Source organism: Aptenodytes forsteri, unplaced genomic scaffold (assembly GCF_000699145.1).
Source record: "Aptenodytes forsteri isolate BGI_AS27 unplaced genomic scaffold, ASM69914v1 Scaffold465, whole genome shotgun sequence".
Lineage (NCBI taxonomy): Eukaryota > Metazoa > Chordata > Aves > Sphenisciformes > Spheniscidae > Aptenodytes > Aptenodytes forsteri.
Window position 1 is genome coordinate 728,365 of NW_008795039.1, and position 19,156 is coordinate 747,520.

The window sequence follows — 19,156 nt, forward strand, 5'->3', positions numbered from 1 at the left end:
AAATACAGGCTGGGCAGAGAATGGATTGAGAGCAGCCCTGAGGAGAAGGACTTGGGGGTGTTGGTTGATGAGAAGCTCAACATGACCTGGCAATGTGTGCTTGCAGCCCAGAAAGCCAACTGTATCCTGGGCTGCAACAAAAGAAGCGTGGCCAGCAGGTCGAGGGAGGTGATTCTGCCCCTCTACTCCACTCTGGTGAGACCTCACCTGGAGTACTGCATCCAGCTCTGTGGCCCCCAACATAAGGAAGACATGGACCTGTTGGAGCGAGTCCAGAGGAGGGCCATGAAGATGATCAGAGGGCTGGAGCACCTCTCCTATGAGGAAAGGCTGAGAGAGTTGGGGTTGTTCAGCCTGGAGAAGAGAAGGCTCTGGAGACACCTTATAGCAGCCTTCCAGTACCTGAAGAGGGCCTACAAGAAAGTTGGAGAGAGACTTTTTGCAAGGGCATGTAGTGACAGGACAAGGGGTAATGGCTTTAAACTGAAAGAGGGTAGATTTAGATTAGATAAAAGGAAGAAATTCTTCACTATGGTGGAGGGGAGGTTGCCCGGAGGGGTGGTGGATGCCCCATCCCTGGAAGTGTTCGAGGCCAGGTTGGATGGGGCTTTGAGCAACCTGTCCCTGCCCATGGCAGGGGGGTTGGAACAAGATGATCTTTAAAGGTCCCTTCCAACCCAGACCATATTGATTCTATGATCAATAACAGACCATATGAAATTTACACATTTGAATTGCTAAAATAAAAGTACGACCTTTTGCTCTTTAGGTTAGATAACAGTTAAAGAATCAGTGCCCACAAAGCAATCTTCCTTCATTTCAAGTGAAATTTCTACCAGAAGGACTCACATCAGTGGTGAAACAGCAGAAAAAAGGCTTTAGAGGAGTTTCAGGTACAAACTTGGCCAGTTTCACTGTTGACAGTATTGTACGTGGATGACAATTATTTTGAGCATGCTTGTACATAAATGTTTTACCCTGCAAGCTTACATGACGGGTAGATTTTAGAAATCCTTTTGTATTTGCCACTTTCTCTGCCATCTGAACTTCTAATGTATAACTATAACCATTGTTTCAAATTGTAAATGCCAGGAGAAGCAAGCAGGAAGCTCAGAAATCAACTTTTCATTGGGCACTTTTAAGGTCAAGCTAAATTCAGGCTTAAGATATCTTATTTTTCTCCCTAAGCAAAATGACATAGAAATAAAATACTTTTTAAAATAGATTACAATAAATATAATTTTTCTTAGCAAGACATTCTCAAGCTTTTCCATCATCTTGTCTTCAAATATCAAATGTAAATAATTAATGACTTCTAATATAGAAGAAATGGAAACAAGTAGGTTCTAACAGGAAAAAAAAATCAAAAGTGGGAATTCCACTCATACATTTTAAAAGAGACTGTCAAGCTTGTTAGGCTTAATAGCAGTCCCACACTGGGATATCAACACTTGGATAAGGTAGCGCTGCATTTCAAAATTTCTAACATAATGCAGATACCAAAGATTTATCCTACCAAAAGCTCATGAATGGATTGTGCAGTCACCATTAACTTTGATTTGAAGACTAAACTGTATTATCTTACTCTCAAATCCCTCCTTATCAGTAAGAGTGCTCCAAGGTTCTCTTTGTATGATATCAAGCCCTACATAATGGAAAACATCACAGTACGCTCTTAAGAGAGAGCCTATAGTTCCTTACAGTAATTTAAACTTGTAATACATTGAAATGATAGCTATCCCAAAATGCTAATTCATAAAGGAAGGTGAAGCCTGTGTTTTAGGAGTGCAACGCTGCTTGTATCTGCTATCCACTCCTCCAGGAAGATGAAATATCATTGCTATGTTTTATCCTATGGTTTTTTCATGGCACACAACATATATTTATGTGGTAGTTTTATGTTATTTTGTTAAAACAGTGGATGTTTCTGGAATTGTGCTGTCAAGTTAAACTTACTTTTACAAACAGTGTTTCTGTCAGAAAGTTGTGTTTAACATGTGAAAAAATTTTGCTCTTTTTAAATTTAAAACTATGTACAGGAAAGAGTTTAACCATTGGCTAGACAAGTGTGTGTGTGACTGAAGGCAGGGAAAGGTGTCTGACTCAATGGCTGCCTCTGTTGCAAGACAGAAAGCAGGCCACTGTTCTCATTTACAGGCTCTTCTGTTCCTGGGATTAACATGGGGGAAAACCAATTCACTTCCCCCTAATGTCTCTGGTGGCATCAATTTTACTTTTCTGGCTAGACCCATGAGAATAGGTTTTGGTCCCTATGCAACACATTAGGTGACTTGGGCTTCTGAAATTCCTGATAAAACCATGTACAGGCAACTTTTGTCTACCAAAAACACATCCTCTACTTACGAAGCATCACTGTAGAAATAAGGACAAGAGGAGTAACTGGTTTGTTGAGTCCTGACTACACAGAGGGCCAAGTAAAGAACATTTTTCTCTCTGTTGCAAGTGTTTAATGTGTTGCAAAGCGCAGAGAGCAACATTATTTTTCAGACATGAAGCTGTAAAGCACATTTTGCCAAGTCCTGGAGAAGACTGACTTTCCACCCACCTTAGGGTGGAGATCATACATCATAGCATTATGGCCTGTGGCTCTCAGCAGCTCCTTGCAAAATGCCAAGGGAATTCTAAGTTGCCCTTGGGTAGTGAGAAAGTTATTTTCCCTGTTATTAAGGGAGGAAAAAATTCCAAAGCCAAAGAGGGTCTTTGTCACAGAGAAGACCTTGAATCAAATACCGACATTTTGCTTTTATATGGGTATGTTATTCTGGAAACACCTAGAGTTAACTTAGTCCCTAATAAAGACTAATTGCCCTAAGAGCTTACAACTCGTATAAGAGCATGACATGACTCACAATGTCCAAGACAAGGAGATGGAAGGAGGAGAGTACTGACATGGAAATACATTGCGTCCAGCTATTTATGAGTGACAGCCTCGGTGCTAAATTTTCTACATGTCCAGAAGTTTTCAGAGACTATTTGTGGTACAATCTGATGGTCACCAAGTTGCAAACTTCACTTTCAGTCAAGGGAAGTATTTTCACTACCAGTACAAAAAGTAAGTATTCTTCTATGGGATGCTGGAATACATATTTGATTTTAGTTTGGGAATGAAGGAAGAGGAAAATGAGCCAGAATGAAAGCAGAAGGTACTGTGTGTAAAGATTACCATAAAAAAAAAGAGTATTTGGAAAAGCACACCTTCACAGCAATCTACAGTAAAATAAAAACTAAGAGGCTATTGAAAGATAACAGTGACTATCCCTTTAAAAAATGGTGCTTGGGGAATTCTTTGAATCTCTCTTTGTTCAAAGCTCAGAGACATCAGGTTAATATAGCCTGATTCATCTTCTCTCCTATCCCCAAGACGTTTGAGTAAATACCACCAACACAAAGCTTTGCTGAACCCACTACTTGCCATTCAAGTTGGTTGTGGTATGATCCTGGGCACAGTTTATAAAGTGAGTTATTAAGTTTGCATTTCATTTGCTGCCAATGCATATCTGTGATGTTTGCTTACTAAATGCAAGTTTCAGGATCAGTACCTTTTATTTATCTACTGAAACAACACTATGCTGATGGGCTATTCCATTTCCTACCAAATACCTAAAGACTTTACACAGTACCGGAATGGAGGCTGAATTGAGTGCCCTCAGCATGTTATTAGGCCTGGTGTGGTTTGCAGGCAGGTTTAACACTAGAAAGCATGGTAGGCTCCCAACTGTTGATAAGATGCTCAGATTTCTCCTAGAAAAATGAAAAGTGCTGGTTGTTTTTCCACCTTTTTTTGGGTTGCATGCACTTGACTTCATTTGGATCTTTGGATAACTGCTTGTTGTCCAGGTCATCATACATCCAAAACACAGCACTATACCAGCTACTAGGAAGAAAATTAACTCTGTCCCAGCCAAAACCAGGACACTGGTCAAGAGAAAGCTCATCTATTTAGTTATTAACTGGACACCAACAGGGTAAACACTGCATTCCACAAAGTTAACTGGAAACTGTGAGTTTAAGAAGAGTTATAGCAAATAAACAGCTCAAGTAATGGTAAAACAAAATATAAACAGGCACACCTGTAACTTTGGCTGAATCTCTTAAGAAATTGCATTTGATGGCATCACTTAAGAAATTGTATGTATTGGCAGAAAGCGCTGTTGTACATATCATACCCCCGATAGTGTTAAATTGTGCAGATGGGCAGTAAGAAAAACTTATGGAAAGAGCCATTTGAATTTGGCATTACAACCCACAGATATTTAAGTAGCACAAAACAAAATACATTGAGTTTTTTTTTTCTAAAATAATAAATATATAGTGATATATTAATTAGGAGGAATGTTGTTGGCAAGAGATAGATCTTCACTGAAAAGGTGTCATAAATGTAGTGAAATATTTGGGAACATTTTCAAGTTCTTCCTGCATATAAACATGTGCTGAGGAAAATAATCAATTGAACAAAGAAAACTTACAGAAAATTCTGGGAAGTTATCAAAGTAGTTCGTATTCAAAAGGAACAATTCAGCTTATAATTAAATCAGAGGTCATCTGTCCAGTACTGGATCAAAAGATGGTACCTACTGAGGGAATGCCTGTTCCTCGAGGTGGGGGGGGAAAAGTGGTACTAGTTACATGGTTCAAGATACCTTCTTGGAAAAGCAACTTATACAACAATCTTTAGAAAAAAAATCTTTGCAACTCTGAAATTGAGTGATGCAGGCATACTCGCCCTACTCCAGTTTTGCCTAGCTCATCCTTAACCTTGGCTAAACCAGTTTAACAATATGAAGTGTCCTGAACCTCGAAAATTTCACATTCGCCTAACTTGACACACAAAGAAATGCTCTTTAAAAAAAAAACCAAAACCACAAAACAAAAAACATTAAAAATATTTATGTCCTTCCACAGCTAAATAGTTTAGCTGAATCTCTGGTGCCAGGGTAAAAGCAGTGGGTAAATTCCTGTTCCCATGAAACCTTTTCAGAAATATCTTTGACTTCAGTCCACTACAGGAATTCATTTTTATTTTCTGCTTTTACTTGCAGACCTGTGAGATCAGCTTTGGAAGCTTCTGCTCTAACCAAAGTCCTACTTAATTCTATCATAAGATTTGGGGAAAGAACTATGGTTTTCATTCATTCAAAGTGAAAGCCTATCAGCTCCAGAATTTTTCATATCAAACTACTTAAGACAGATTTTGTGGCTAAAATTACCAAGAGTACACTTTCCATTTGTACCTTAGCGTAAAGTTTCTGAAGTTATTTCCTATAATTTTGCATGATCCACCATTATAACACCATTTCACCCTGATGAAAGATTCCTCTTTCCTATTGTTGGACTTCTCCACGCCCCTTGAATTCTTTGAATGGACTTCATTCATGATTAGATAAGATCTTAGTTTCCCACATGAAAAACATTTCTAGTGAACGGCAACATAAACAAACCACACAATACAGTGCTCTGGTTTGATTCAAGAATAAAGTAACATTGTATTTTCTTAAACCTAAATATTTGTGCAATTTCTGCCATTTAAAAATATTTAAGGAGAATACCATCTCCAAGGTTTAGTTTTTGCAGTCAAATGGTAAACGTATGAACAGAGAATAGCAGGGGAAAAAACCTTGATACCTGAAAACAGAGATATGACATGCTTCCAGATCATCCTTGGCAAATGGAGTATGTTTTATCACACCACCAGGCTTAATGTTTTAAAATTTACAAGACCTAGGTAGGGGAAAAAGGGGTGGGAGGACCAAGGGATTCTGTTTTGACTCTGTAGGTCTGTCTGTATTAACACAGTTTTTCAAAAAATATTATGCTTGGAAGTTATTGCAGTTTAAATAAAGGCACTACTTTTTAAATCCAAACATTACAGTGTCTGTTCTCCTTCCACCTGATGTCAGAATCAACCAATGAATGCCTTCATGCCAAAAGAATAGACGCTACATCTTCTCTGTACGAATAATATTTTCTTCCCTATGTGCTTTAGGATTCTGATCTACACAGAAGTAATCGCCCTTTTTCTGCATCCTCACAAAAGGCTATTTATGCTTTTAGTTTCTATTAAAAGATATTTATTTTTTAAACCAGGTACAATACTGTGAGAGATCTACGGCAGGGTTTCAAAATTACTACTGATGAAACTAAGTAAAGTATTCAAAATTACTTGATGAAACTAAGTAAAGTATTACAAATATGGGACCTCAGTAAAGAAACTGGAGACTTAGGGTCAATGTTAGTTCCCTATTGCCCCCCAGTTTAATACAATTCTGGAAAAGCAGTTCCTAAAAGTTTAAGTTTTCACAGTTCCTCAGGAGTCCTCATTAAGTAAACGACTAACAACTTTTGAGCTGAAAATCTTACCCCTAATACGATGGAGCTCTTTCCTTCCAAGTTTGGAACACATTTCTTCACATAGCAAAAACATAAACCTGCAGACAATGCTGCAGATAACAAAATGTGTGGTAGACTAAAAAGACCTAGCAAAACCAAACAAAACCCCCACTATTTCCCGCAAAGCTGCAGCCATTCATTTTAATGGAGCACTTAGGTTCTCACTAGATGTCTAAAAAGAGAATAAACACCGGAGATGAGACAATATCCTTCACAGTTGTTTTGAAAGTTTGCTGACTTCAGAACCCATAAAACTTGAGGCTGATTAGGACAGGATGTACCTACCACCCTTTGCGTGCATTAAAACAGTCCTCATCTATTATTGAATCACCACTCACATTCGGCTCATAGAAGTGAAGAATTAGAGTTCAAAACATGAAGTTTTAAAGACGCCAAACAGCAGCAGAACAATAGGATGGGTAATCTTTAAGATGTTTGAAATGGAAAGCCCTAGGAACCCTAAATGGCAATGTCATTTTTACTTAATGTACGATATACACATCTTAAAAGCTGGATTTTTCTTAATACACAAAAACCACATTCCCACTAAGAGTATTTAATTTCCCACCCATATATATAACAGACACATAAGTAAAAATGTCTCCATTGAACAGTAAGCTCCCAAATCAAACTTCGTTAGGTGTCAAACATATCTGTATGTACTTCTTTAGGGGTGGAGCAAATATTAACCTTATTTTCCGAAACCTGCCCTTCCTGCTGGCTGTCTGAAGTGACTTTAGTCCAAAATGTTGCAACACATGTCAAGACAAGCTGCTTTTTGTACCAGAAATGGTATTTTATCTCCACTTTTCTCTTCTTTTAATTGAATCATTTGGGAATATAGTTGTGACATCAATACATTCGCAATATACCAAAGTTTCAACCAAAGCATTTTCTGATTAAATAATTCAGTATAATAGATATTTTCCTTAACAGGAAACTAAAAATCAAATAAAGCATTAACAAATGTACTGGGTGCATCATCACCGTAGCTCTTCTGCGTTTACCAAGCGAAGAGTAAGAATGCACGCATGTTAGTGACAAATGTCTTGTTTTACATACAGCTTTATGTATCGTGGCACACTATTTGTAGACCTGCTATCACTACATGACAAACAGATAAGGACTTGCATTCTATCTAAATTTAATTACCTTAAGTTTACATTAAATATAGCATGTTTATTCCAAACCAGTGGAAATATCTTTAAGTAGTAAATTATGTCTCACACATTGACACCTCAGCCTAAGCCCACGAAATTTTTACATTACTTACATATTTTAAAGTGTAAGTTGCACTTATTTGACAAACTCCCCACCTTTAGCATTTCACAAGAAAGTGAACGCTACTACAAAAACTCTGTACGGATACATTACTTCCAGCTCTATTAGTTCCGATTTCTTTTACCCTTATTTACTTTTCTGAAGGGACTAGCCTTTCAGCTGGTAAAAATATGCACATTAAATGAGCTAGAATTAATTAATTGATAAAGCTACCATCCTTGTACTAGCTGAGGAGCCAGTTCCAAAATGTACACTCAAATATTTAAGTTTCCAGGACAGTAAACTTCAAATAGACTTGAAAAAGGAAATGTTAAGATCCAGAATACCACATGCCTTCTTCCATATTGCTAGATGGTAACATTTGTATTTAACGGTTAATCATCTCACAGTGAGAAAAGGCTCATTTGCTTCCGTTTTCAAAGTAGTTTTATACATTTAAACTATAAATATCTTTTGGCTCTTCAGCAAGAAGAGACCGCTAGATATTCAAAAAGGGCAGCTGCCACAATGTTCCCTGGGTGCAACACAATGGCAGGTCAAACTTTTGTTCCTCTTGTCCTACAAACAATTTTCAAGCCCATGCTCAATAAATAAATTTGGTCTCAGCACTCCCAATCAGGGCTGCACAATCCCCTCAGTAGCAGACCTATGATAAATGGACTTATTTTCCCAAATCAAACACTTGAATTTAAATTCAGATGAGTTAATGCAAAGGTCAACATTGTAATCAGTTCTTTTGATCTTTATAGAATTTCTGGAGTAATACATAATAAATCTGAAACAAGGCAATTTGCAGCTCTGTATGTGTGGCTGGTAATAAAAATCTTAACGATTAGAGCCTTTATGTACTTAGGGAACGTTTTATAGTAATGGCTATAGTGAGAGCCTCAATGCATGGGGAATGATGGCAATAGATAACACTGCAAGACATGATTGCTTGATTCTTTATATAGTTTATACAGTATGTATAGATTATACATTATAAATTAAAGCACAATGTTTCTGAAGAGTCTCCCAATGTTTTTCTAATATTCTATTTTTTATTTGTATCCTCCACAAAATATGGCCTTGATAAAAACTTGTGAATTTAACAAAGATCTCATATATTGAGAATTTTATTGTTTTACATCCTCGTATGTTACTTCAGCTAACTGTACAGAAAAGAAGAAATGAAAATGTTTGTGCACAAAGTGTGTACATACGTCTTGATGTCTTTTTTTAAGAAGGAAGATTCCTTTTTCTGGATGCATGTATTTAGAAGTACAGTATGTCACATCTCTTATGAACAAAAAAATGATTTAGACAAAAGGTATTCCAACTGAAAACTGGAACGTACGATTGTAGAAGTAGACTAAAATGTCAGCAGTCATATGAGGAAATTCTTAAGATCAAAAGGGTAAAAGCTGAGGTTTCTTTTTTTTTTTAATAACCCCTTAATTTTAAAGTTTTCTTGATAATAATCAGATAACTACCCAACCACTAAAAGCTGCAAAAACATCTTCCTTTTCCAATACTCACAAAATAAATGAGACATTTAAGAAATGGTGTCAGAGAACACCTTCCATAAACACACAATTATGCAGTAAAGCAAATATAGGCTATAGTTTATGAACTGCAGAAAGAATACTTCCTGAGGAAAACTAAGACCAAGCAACTGTCAGCAATGACTGCACAGGCAGGACCAAGGGTCCATCCATGGAAATAGTGACTGAGGATCCTGCTATCAGGGCAGATCAGTTGTCTGCATCTATTCAATAAAGCTGAGAGAGAAATAAAATTGATTATTTGTTTACTTTTCCTACTCAAAAGTCTCCTATTCTCACAGAACACATACACGTCTCTTTGGCAGAAATAAAACTCTTCTTTATCTCACTCCAAATTCACTTAGGTGTTAATTATACAAACTAAGTAAACAAACCCATCACACAGAAGCATTACTGATACTGAATGGTGTTTGTGAAAAATAAGTAAGGCTTATTGCTTGGTTTTGGTGCAAGACACTATCTCTTCCGTAATAAACAGAGTACGTGACAATGATCCTCTTGGCATGCTTGGAAGAACGTCTTAAGTCTCATCAACCAAGATAACGCAACTGTTTTAAGGTACAGTTGCTGCATCATATAGGGGTTACGAAGTACATCTAAGCCTAAAGAATTCTCTAAAGAATCCAAATTGATACCACATGACAGATCTATTAAAAGTTATCATTAGTCAAAAATCAATACACCACCTCGTATATATATAATGGAATAAAATCACAGCTGATCATCTTCAGAAATAATTATATATGGGGAATCTTCTTCCAATAGACATATTCCTAGTGGCACTCCACAGGAGTCTGATAAAGATATTAAACAGCAAAAAGCTAAGAATGCAAAACTGGACCCCCCCCCCCCAAAACAGTAAGTCACAGCAGCTGGCATGCAGGCAATGTAAAAGTTGCTATTGTGGCAAGTATAGACAAATCAGTTTTCACAGCTCTCAAGCTGCCCTTTTGAAAGAGGCTGCTGGTTTTTGGTGATTCTGAATTACTTCATTAAACTCTGATCTCACCTCCCCAGAAAACACTGGTTTATCAAAACTCTGTTCAAGGGGACGGACTGACGTTTGTAAAACTGTCACAGTGAGGGCTTTCTCTAGTCTTTCATTGCCATTTTTTATAAAAAGCAGAGGAAGCTGCTTGCTACAAAACAACCGATAATCTCATGAAGACGACACCTTCTGGGAACACACTGATTGAACAGTGGTGACAGGACTTTGGTTTCTCATATCTTAGCTCACTTACACACCATACTGCTGGCTTAGTGTGAAGAAGACAGAGGGAAAGCATGACATACAGGGCTTCAAAGACAGTAAGTTACTATAAAGAAAAGTACATAAATTGTCATCTATGACTATTAGAGTAATAAACTCAAGATTGCAAAATGGTAGATTTAGATTGAAGAAGAGAAAAACAACTTTCCTAGGATAAGATCATGGACCACTGGAGCAAAATGCACAGGGAGGCCCCAAGGATGGAGATTCTTCAGCTTTATAGAAAACCACCCAAGAACTGACCTTGTGGTTTTGAAACAGAAGGTAAGTGACAATACAAGCTAGTAAGTATGACTGAAGACCACATCACCTTACCGGAGGAACTGCTTTTGCTTTTCGTGTTAAGGTGACAGTTTGACTGCATTCATATTAGGGGTACTTGAAGAAACAAAAGGCAACAAGATGAAATTTTAATCTTAGTACCTTGTACACAGAGCTACATGGCACAAGAAAAGAAAAAAACCACATATAAATTCCCCAAAAGCAAGGTGCGACTCTTAAACCACATTTTTAACTCGGGTACCTTGCTGTACTGGATTGTTGGCTACAAAAACAAATCTGGAAGGATCTTAAAGAGAAAGAAAAGCACCTTACATTTGAAAAAAATTGGGAAAAGGCAGGCAGTGGAAGGATGATGCTGCAAAGACATTCAGCTAAGAAAACAATCTTTGTAACCACATTCTAAATGGATATAAACAGGCAAGAATGATTTTGTCAAGGCTAGACAAGAAACTGTAACTGAAAATACAGAAAGATGGGAGCCTGAGCAAAAGATTAAAACTGTGTAGAGAGACAGAAAAAGAAAGGTTGTTCCTTAGCAAGACAGCCAAATAACATGATTTAGAAAGAAAGCTAAGTCAAAACTGACACACACTGCTGACTAATATGACAAAGGCTGGGAGCATTCTCCACAGTGATTAAACAAGTGAGTGCCATATATATTAAAAAAAAATTATAGCCCAGATGGGATACTGGAATATTAGAGGTGAGAGGTGAAGGACTGTGTGAGGTGGGGATAAAAACTAGTTATGGATAATTTCTTGTTATAAAAATTGGTTTTATTTGTGCTTTGCTATAATAATTAAAAACCAATACTGTATACTAAATTCTTTCTACTATTCCATCTGCTGGTATATCCCTATCCTGTGGTCAGCTATATCACGAATATTTCTCTCAGACAACCATTTTGTTATTTCTGTTCAGAGACTACCACAATAGTATACCATCATTTTTATGTTAAATATATTTATTTTAAACAAAACTGTTTGTAGAATGCTAGCTACAAACTTGCTTTTAGCTGGCAGATTAAAGGCCCCCCCACTCAATATGCAACTATAATTTAGTAATTAAACATTTTGGTAGTATAATTAGTGCAAATACATATAACTTGCTAAGTAAGAAATATAATAATTAAGATGTGCAATTATACAATTATCATGTGTAATTACATATGCTTTCTGAAAACTTGGCTTGACATGATGGAAGACCATTTTAAGAGATTCCAGAGTCTTTCACAATTTATCTTGTGGATTTCATCCAAATAACCAGTTCATATCACAGATTTAAACGATGGAATGTTTTTCCTCCAGAATAAACTGTCTGCAAATGCGAACAAGTAGATGACAGAGCAGCCATGTAATTAAAAATATCAGTAATGATATCTGCCTTAAGAGTCTGAGCTTTACAATGAAACTAGTCTAGATTTTCAAGACAGTTCCTGGTGTAGAGATGCTCATAGTATAAAAGGTACTTTTGCTCTACCATACTAAAGAAAAACTAAGTTGAGCTGCAATACATCTGTACAAAATGGGCCAAAGGAGATACCACTCTAACAGTTTCCATCTATTCTTTGGTTAGAATTATTCGCTTTTTAGATACAAGCACTACTGGAACAAAACAAAGAAACAAAGCAGGAGTACATCTGTTTGAGGATTCTTGGATTGGCATAATGGTTATCATGTTTCAAAATCCTGGAAATAATTGTTGCAAGTAAAAGTTTGAGAGTGTTTTAGGTACTGAACTAAAATGTATCTTGTACTGCTGAGAACAGACTAAAAAGACTCCTGCCAGAAACTGCTTCTATTATAATTTTTGTTAAATAATAGGTTTCTATGAACAAAATTATGAATTCACGTGGTTTTCTTGTACTAATTCTTTACACACTAAAAGATCTGCTGTGTAAAGAAAACAGGGGACTGTAGCCATAGAAGAGAAAAATATCATTACAGTACAACAGGTGATAAACACATTAGTGTAACAACCAGTATTGGGCTGATTGTGAGAATATGGACACTTTACACAGGTTTTCAGAATCCATCACTGCAGTACCTCGATTCCACCACATTAACAAGAAAACTTCATCACAAACTAAGTGCATTCACTGATTCAATTAATAAACAGTACTATAGTTCATATTTCTGATGCCAAATTAATTATAGAGTATCACTGGAGCTTTTTCTGTTTGTGGAGGTTTTTTTGTTTGTTTGGTTGGTTTTTTAAAACAGAAAACTTAGCTGGACAACCAAACTGAAAGTGGTGCAGGGTCATCAGAGCACTAGCTATAGGAAAGCTTAAAACTCCTTTAAAGGTATTAATCAGACTACTTTTCTTTGTCAAATTAGATGTAAAGTGTGCTCAAAGTTTAGTTGGAAAAGAACTTGGGATTTTTTTCCTGTCACAGAGTGTCACACCGCCATGACCCTAAGCCAGCTCTTTTGCAGCTACACAGTCACTTTCTAACTCTTGAATTAGTGTGCAAAACTGCAACATTTATGATTTTTTTTTTTTTTTTTACTGAAGGATAAATTAAAGTATGTATAAACAGTTCTATGTGTAGATTCACACATTATTACAGACAGTCATTGGAGAAACCCCAGAAGTAATTCCAGAAGGGAAATCTAGGAGTTCAACCAACAGTCTGTATGTTCCTGCTTGCTTTGCTTCTTGCCCACTAGTCCTACTTTCCATTCTGCTCAATGACACAACATCAACAGCAAGAGAGAACGGTGCCCGCACACAGCACTATAAGCTGGTCGTTAGAGAGACTGTCAGCCGAGATGCAAGATGTGGGTTAAAGAGCTTTGCTAGCAGAGATGGGTAATGAACCTAGAGCTTGCACTTACCCTGTTCAGTACTACGAATGGTAAGGAGTTATGCAAAGACCAGATCATGCTTCTGCCAGCACCACTGGCATTGTTTCCCAGGATGGCCATGCAGCTTCAGGTACCCTTCTCATGAGAAGACTCTGAAAAATCTAAATTTTGTGTCAGGAAAGGAACTTGCCTACCACCCTGCCTCAAATGCCTAGGCTCTGCAAGGAAAACCAGGTTTCGGTCATATCTCTACATTTGCTAATTCTGTGCATTTCTGTGCGTGACTTTTTTGGCCTGATGTTGAAGTGCCCGTGCACTGAATATGACACCAGGGAACTACACAATTTTAAAAAATTATTATTTTAAATAATTAAATAATATTTTCAAACATTTAGAAAATATTTTCTATTTTTCTCTAGCAATCAGAAACCAACAAAATATTTTTTCAAGTGTAGTTTGTAGGTGTTTGTCTTTTGAGTCTTGCTATGCTCTCAGTAGTAAGCGAGTCAGTCATTAGTCAACAGAAAAATAAAGCCACCTTTTGGAGACATAATGCTGATAAAAAACCCTACGTCATCTTCTAAGTAGTGCAATTAAGTTTTAATAGGTATAGAAAACAAAGACACCAAGAACAAAAAAATAGGGAATGAAGAGAACTATCCTTCTTCAAATGCAAGTTATTTTTAATATCTCTCAGTGCTTCAATTTGGTTGGACACAGACTTTAAGAAGCACAGGTATATAAAGAAAGATTTTTATAACAATTTTTTTTAATTAGACAACATTAATAAACATTATTTAACGATCAGTATTTATATTGCTTCACAGTTACCAGTTACTATCACAAAATTCTTAATACCATCTGCATACCATTTGCTACATCAGTTCTTACAGGGAAGAAAAACAAAAGCACTTTAAAAAAAAAAATCTCTTATTTCTTTCAATTTAGTTATATTCAGTGACTTGTCTCCAAATTCTTTCCATTCTATTCTTCTACCTTTCCTTTGTTTTTTCCACACTAGTCCCAAGCTGTCTTCCCTCCTCCTTCAATTCATGCTCTTACATCCAAAAACCAACCCAATCCTACCAAAAAGTAATAGGAAAAAAACCCATACCTGTTACAAACATAATATTGTTTCAGTCACAAGGTATCACTGCTTGTGAGATAATCTTTTTGCTTCCACTGTTCTAGGTATTTAAAACTGTAATGTTCCCTGGGTCTAGGATTACTTTTACTTTCTATTTCTGTATTGCCCAGCCCAATGAGAACCTGAAGCTCTGTGGTTTGTTAGGTGGTCTTATGACATATTCCAACATGATAATCAGTACTTAGCTTATTTGCTAAAAAAAAAAAAATAATCCAAATTTAACGGATGATTTGCAGATAGAATACACACACACAAAAAATCTTACTACTGTTAAAAAGAAAAAGCACAGAACAACCCTGACACCATGCTAGCCACACTGATGAATTCAGCTTACACAAAACTAAATAGTACTCTAAAATACCTGCCTTGGGAGCTTGCATATGGGGGTAGCATCCGTGTCCAACAGAGGATTTCAGCTGGACAATGATGAAAAGTCCATATGTTACCGTGCCACCATAAATTATGTTAGAACGTATGGTCAGGCCACAGAGGGGCTCCAAAAATAGGTTAGAAACAGCTCTCTGACTGAAAACAAATTGCCTAAATTCCAATATGAGAAAACAGTGTTCTTGACATATTTTCATGTGGCTACCGCTGTTTCGAGCTAAGTCTATAGAGAAGGAATACAATATGCCACTACTTTAACTTTCGAAGTTGTTATTCCGTCAAGACACTAAAATGCAGAGAAATCTGCATGGGTTTGATGCCTCGAGGCTTCAAGATTTATTATGAAATAAAGAAAAAAAAATGAATGATGGCATGTCAGTTGGCCTGGACATCAGCTATTGAACCTGCATTATAGAAGGAAGAAAATCTCAAAAGACTTTTAATCATCATAGACATTAAAATGTTTGTAAAATAACTATTATCACTCAGCTGAGTCATGTATAAAATGTAACATTTTTGAAATATAAACAAAAGAATGTACAAGCTAGAATAATATTTTCCCATTGCACTTAATACTCTTAAAATTAAAAGAACACCTGACTCTACATATCTATAATCAATCACTTCACAACTTTGAATCTTTTAAAGCCGGGATTAAGCTTTGTAAGAACCTACCCTGAATGCAAAATAGACAGCTTTACAGAAGAAACTGCTGTTAAGCAGCTTGCAATCGAGATAGTACAAAATTCTAACCTCTAATAAAATCACCTTCATTTTAAAATCATGACATCTGATGGGATTTTTTTTCTTGCAACTAAGTATCTTAAAACACATGTACAAAACAAATTTACAAAGAGCAATTATATTGACTTCATAAATTAATATTCAATAAACTCAATTGTCTTCTGTTGAAGTGCTGCACCTCTAAGGGGGGGAATCAATCTGGGATTCGCTGATTAACACGTTATGTTGATTAATCCTATGATCGCATTGAAAAGTCTAAAGATCAAACGAATATTAGATAAGCTGCCATGTTAAACTAAGCAGTATTCAGTTTCCACGTTTTTATTTCTGGTGTACAACACTTTTTGGAATAATCCTTCATGCTTGCCTGATAAATACATTTGAGAGCTACACATGTGATGTAAACCCAGCAGAGTTATACTTAGCAGAGAAACGTATTAAGTTAAGATGCATTAAGACAACTAGGATTTATAGTAATTACAAGAAACTTGCCAGGGGCTATGCAACCCTGCTACTTCTGTAGTAGCACTTATGATGTTTTTGCATTTTTGCCAATTTCTGTGTTCTATTTTGATATTTTCAGGTAGTCTAAAGCATGCTACTGGGAAAACACAGACAAAAAAACTCCGTTGTGCATGTATCTTTAAATCTTTTTGCATTACCACCTTAACGTAACTTGGTATTGGCTGGTCTAACTTGACTTCCTGACTCAAAGAAATAAAAAGCTCTGTTAATGTAAAGATCACTTCTTCGGATCACCTTGGGCTAAGGTAAAACAGAAGCTTGGAATAAATGCAAAATTTAGTTATTTTAATTGCCATTGCTGTACCAAACAGCACAAAGCCATATTGTCCCACAGCATGAAGTGATCAGATATCTGCCCAAAATGATGGACAGCTCTGGCCCAGTGAACAGGCAAAAAAATCCCATTTAGTTTCTGCCAGATGGGACCTACTGGACGCTTCAGCGCAAACAACTCATCCTTCTTCAGACCTTCTTGTCCGACTCTTGAGCTAGCTCCAGCTGATAATGATGGATATCAAGGCTACAGTAAAGTGGGTGACAACAGCAGCCTTGTTATAACTGCCAGTCTTTCAGTCTTGTCATTATTACACATCGAAGATTTATTTGAGTTTATTGTTGTGCACTGGGTCTAGCCATTTACAATTCATCACCTACTACAGAAGGTTCAAGATAGTGGCCATAGCTATAATTGCCACCTCCACCTGCTTCTGGAAATTATGAGGTCACTAGCTAGGGCAGCCCAACATCCACAGAGCTCCGTAAGTCCCCATGAGCACCCGCAGCGAATACCACTGATGGTACTCCTGGTATGTTTGGAACCACTGTCTTGAAATGCCAGATTTTGTTTGTAGTTATGGTATACACACACTTCAGAGCGTCCCTGAAGTTCTAATTCTTAAACAACGTAATAAAACCTTACACCTGCTTCAGAATCCAGTGGGTCGGTGTCATAACTCTTCTGTATTTGTAAACTAATATTTATTTTATGTATCTATAAAGAATTAATGTTATCTTAAGTACAATGGGAGTGTACTTTTCAGACAGGCTTTCTTAAGACTACAAACCAACACGATGCACAATGTGCTAATGTTAAACAAATAAAAAAAATAAGTAGCTTAAGAAAATAATTCCATGCAAAGAATCAAGTACTTTTTGCATGGGTTTCTTACTGCATAAATATTTTAAAAGTGGAAATTGGTTACTCACTGCTGAAGTTTTCCTCAGTATTGGTAAATGTTCGAGTAGATAAATGCTGTCTTGAAAGAACAACACTCGTTCCTCATCAGCTCCTCCGTTCCTAGTACTTACTGAAATATTTTCTGGTTTTATTATAATACTCTCAATACTCCTTTTTTCATTATTAGAACAATTACCATTATATAAAGTGAAAATCTTGTGAAGCATGGATTTATCTTCTATTAGCAGTCGAGGACATATTATTAAGAAAACCTGCTAATTTCTCTAATGTCCACAATATGCTAAACCCCCTAAAACTCAATATATGGAAACAAAGAGTAATGCTTCTGCTGTTCATTACAGGCAGTCATTGAAGGCGGGAGGGAACAAGTCAAGGTTTTAGTCAAGTGGCTTGATGAAGGAAAAAATTAAAATTTTGTTCAGGCTTAAGCTAGGCTGAAGGTCAGCAGTAAAGAGGGTTAACTAAGACCTCACACTAAGTACTAAGTAAACACAGCAGAAATGCTTCTACCTAGAAGTCAATCAAAAGGTACAGCTTTTGAAAAATATAAATAAAATCTAAGTCTGATCTGGTTAATTGTTACATATGCTGCTTAAACCCACAAAAAAAAAGTTGTTTTCTGGTATTGTTAGATCAGCAGTATCCTTTTAGTTCCTATGTTAGCTATATTGCAGGAGGGAGAACTGTGTTATATTTATGAAGAATTTAATAAGTATAAACTCACTATACACTCTCAGATTTATAGAACTACCACATGAACATTGAGGTTTGGTTAATTGTTACATATGCTGCTTAAACCCACAAAAAAAAAGTTGTTTTCTGGTATTGTTAGATCAGCAGTATCCTTTTAGTTCCTATGTTAGCTATATTGCAGGAGGGAGAACTGTGTTATATTTATGAAGAATTTAATAAGTATAAACTCACTATACACTCTCAGATTTATAGAACTACCACATGAACATTGAGGTTATTAAAAAAGGAGTTCAGGATTCAAGTCAGTCATTAAAAAGGTATTTTCCAACAAAGTCTCATACAGAAGTGCAAACATACACCAAATGATTATATTATTCAGAACTCAACATGACCCAGCATTATTAAAATATCACTGATGGATTTGCACATTTCACTTTCAAGTAACTCCTTTCATCCAGGAGAAGCTCTTTTTTTTTTTTCCCTTCCCCTGATGTCAGACAAGCAAGAGACAGAGAATTGTCTTGGAGTAATTTCTTTTTTTAAGCAGCATAATTTAATTTCCAAATGCAGAACTATCTAATAAAGTAAAATGATTTAAGGTCTCAGTCATGAGGTTTCCTATAAAGAGGAGTATCTTTCCTACACTACAAGATACAGATAGTCTGGAAAAGCGTGTCAGTATAAGAAAATAGTAAAGCACCTTTCAGGTTTTTCATCTCAAAGCAAAGCTTTATTCTGTTATTGCCGAGTATAAGGTAAAATAGGAAACTTTATTTAGACAGTCTTGCATCATTATTTCACTTATTTAAAAGCCAAGTCAGGGCTGAACTTCATCATGTCCAATGGAGAAGTAAATCTACTTAAAAA

The 19,156-nt window shown here is 36.4% G+C and overlaps 1 protein-coding gene across 1 annotated transcript in view; it reads right to left on the minus strand.

The window, feature by feature from the left end:
* Nucleotides 1-19,156, minus strand: part of GPATCH2 (G-patch domain containing 2) — a 136,694-nt gene that overhangs the window by 50,412 nt on the left and 67,126 nt on the right. The gene's annotated exons all lie outside the window — the stretch shown is intronic.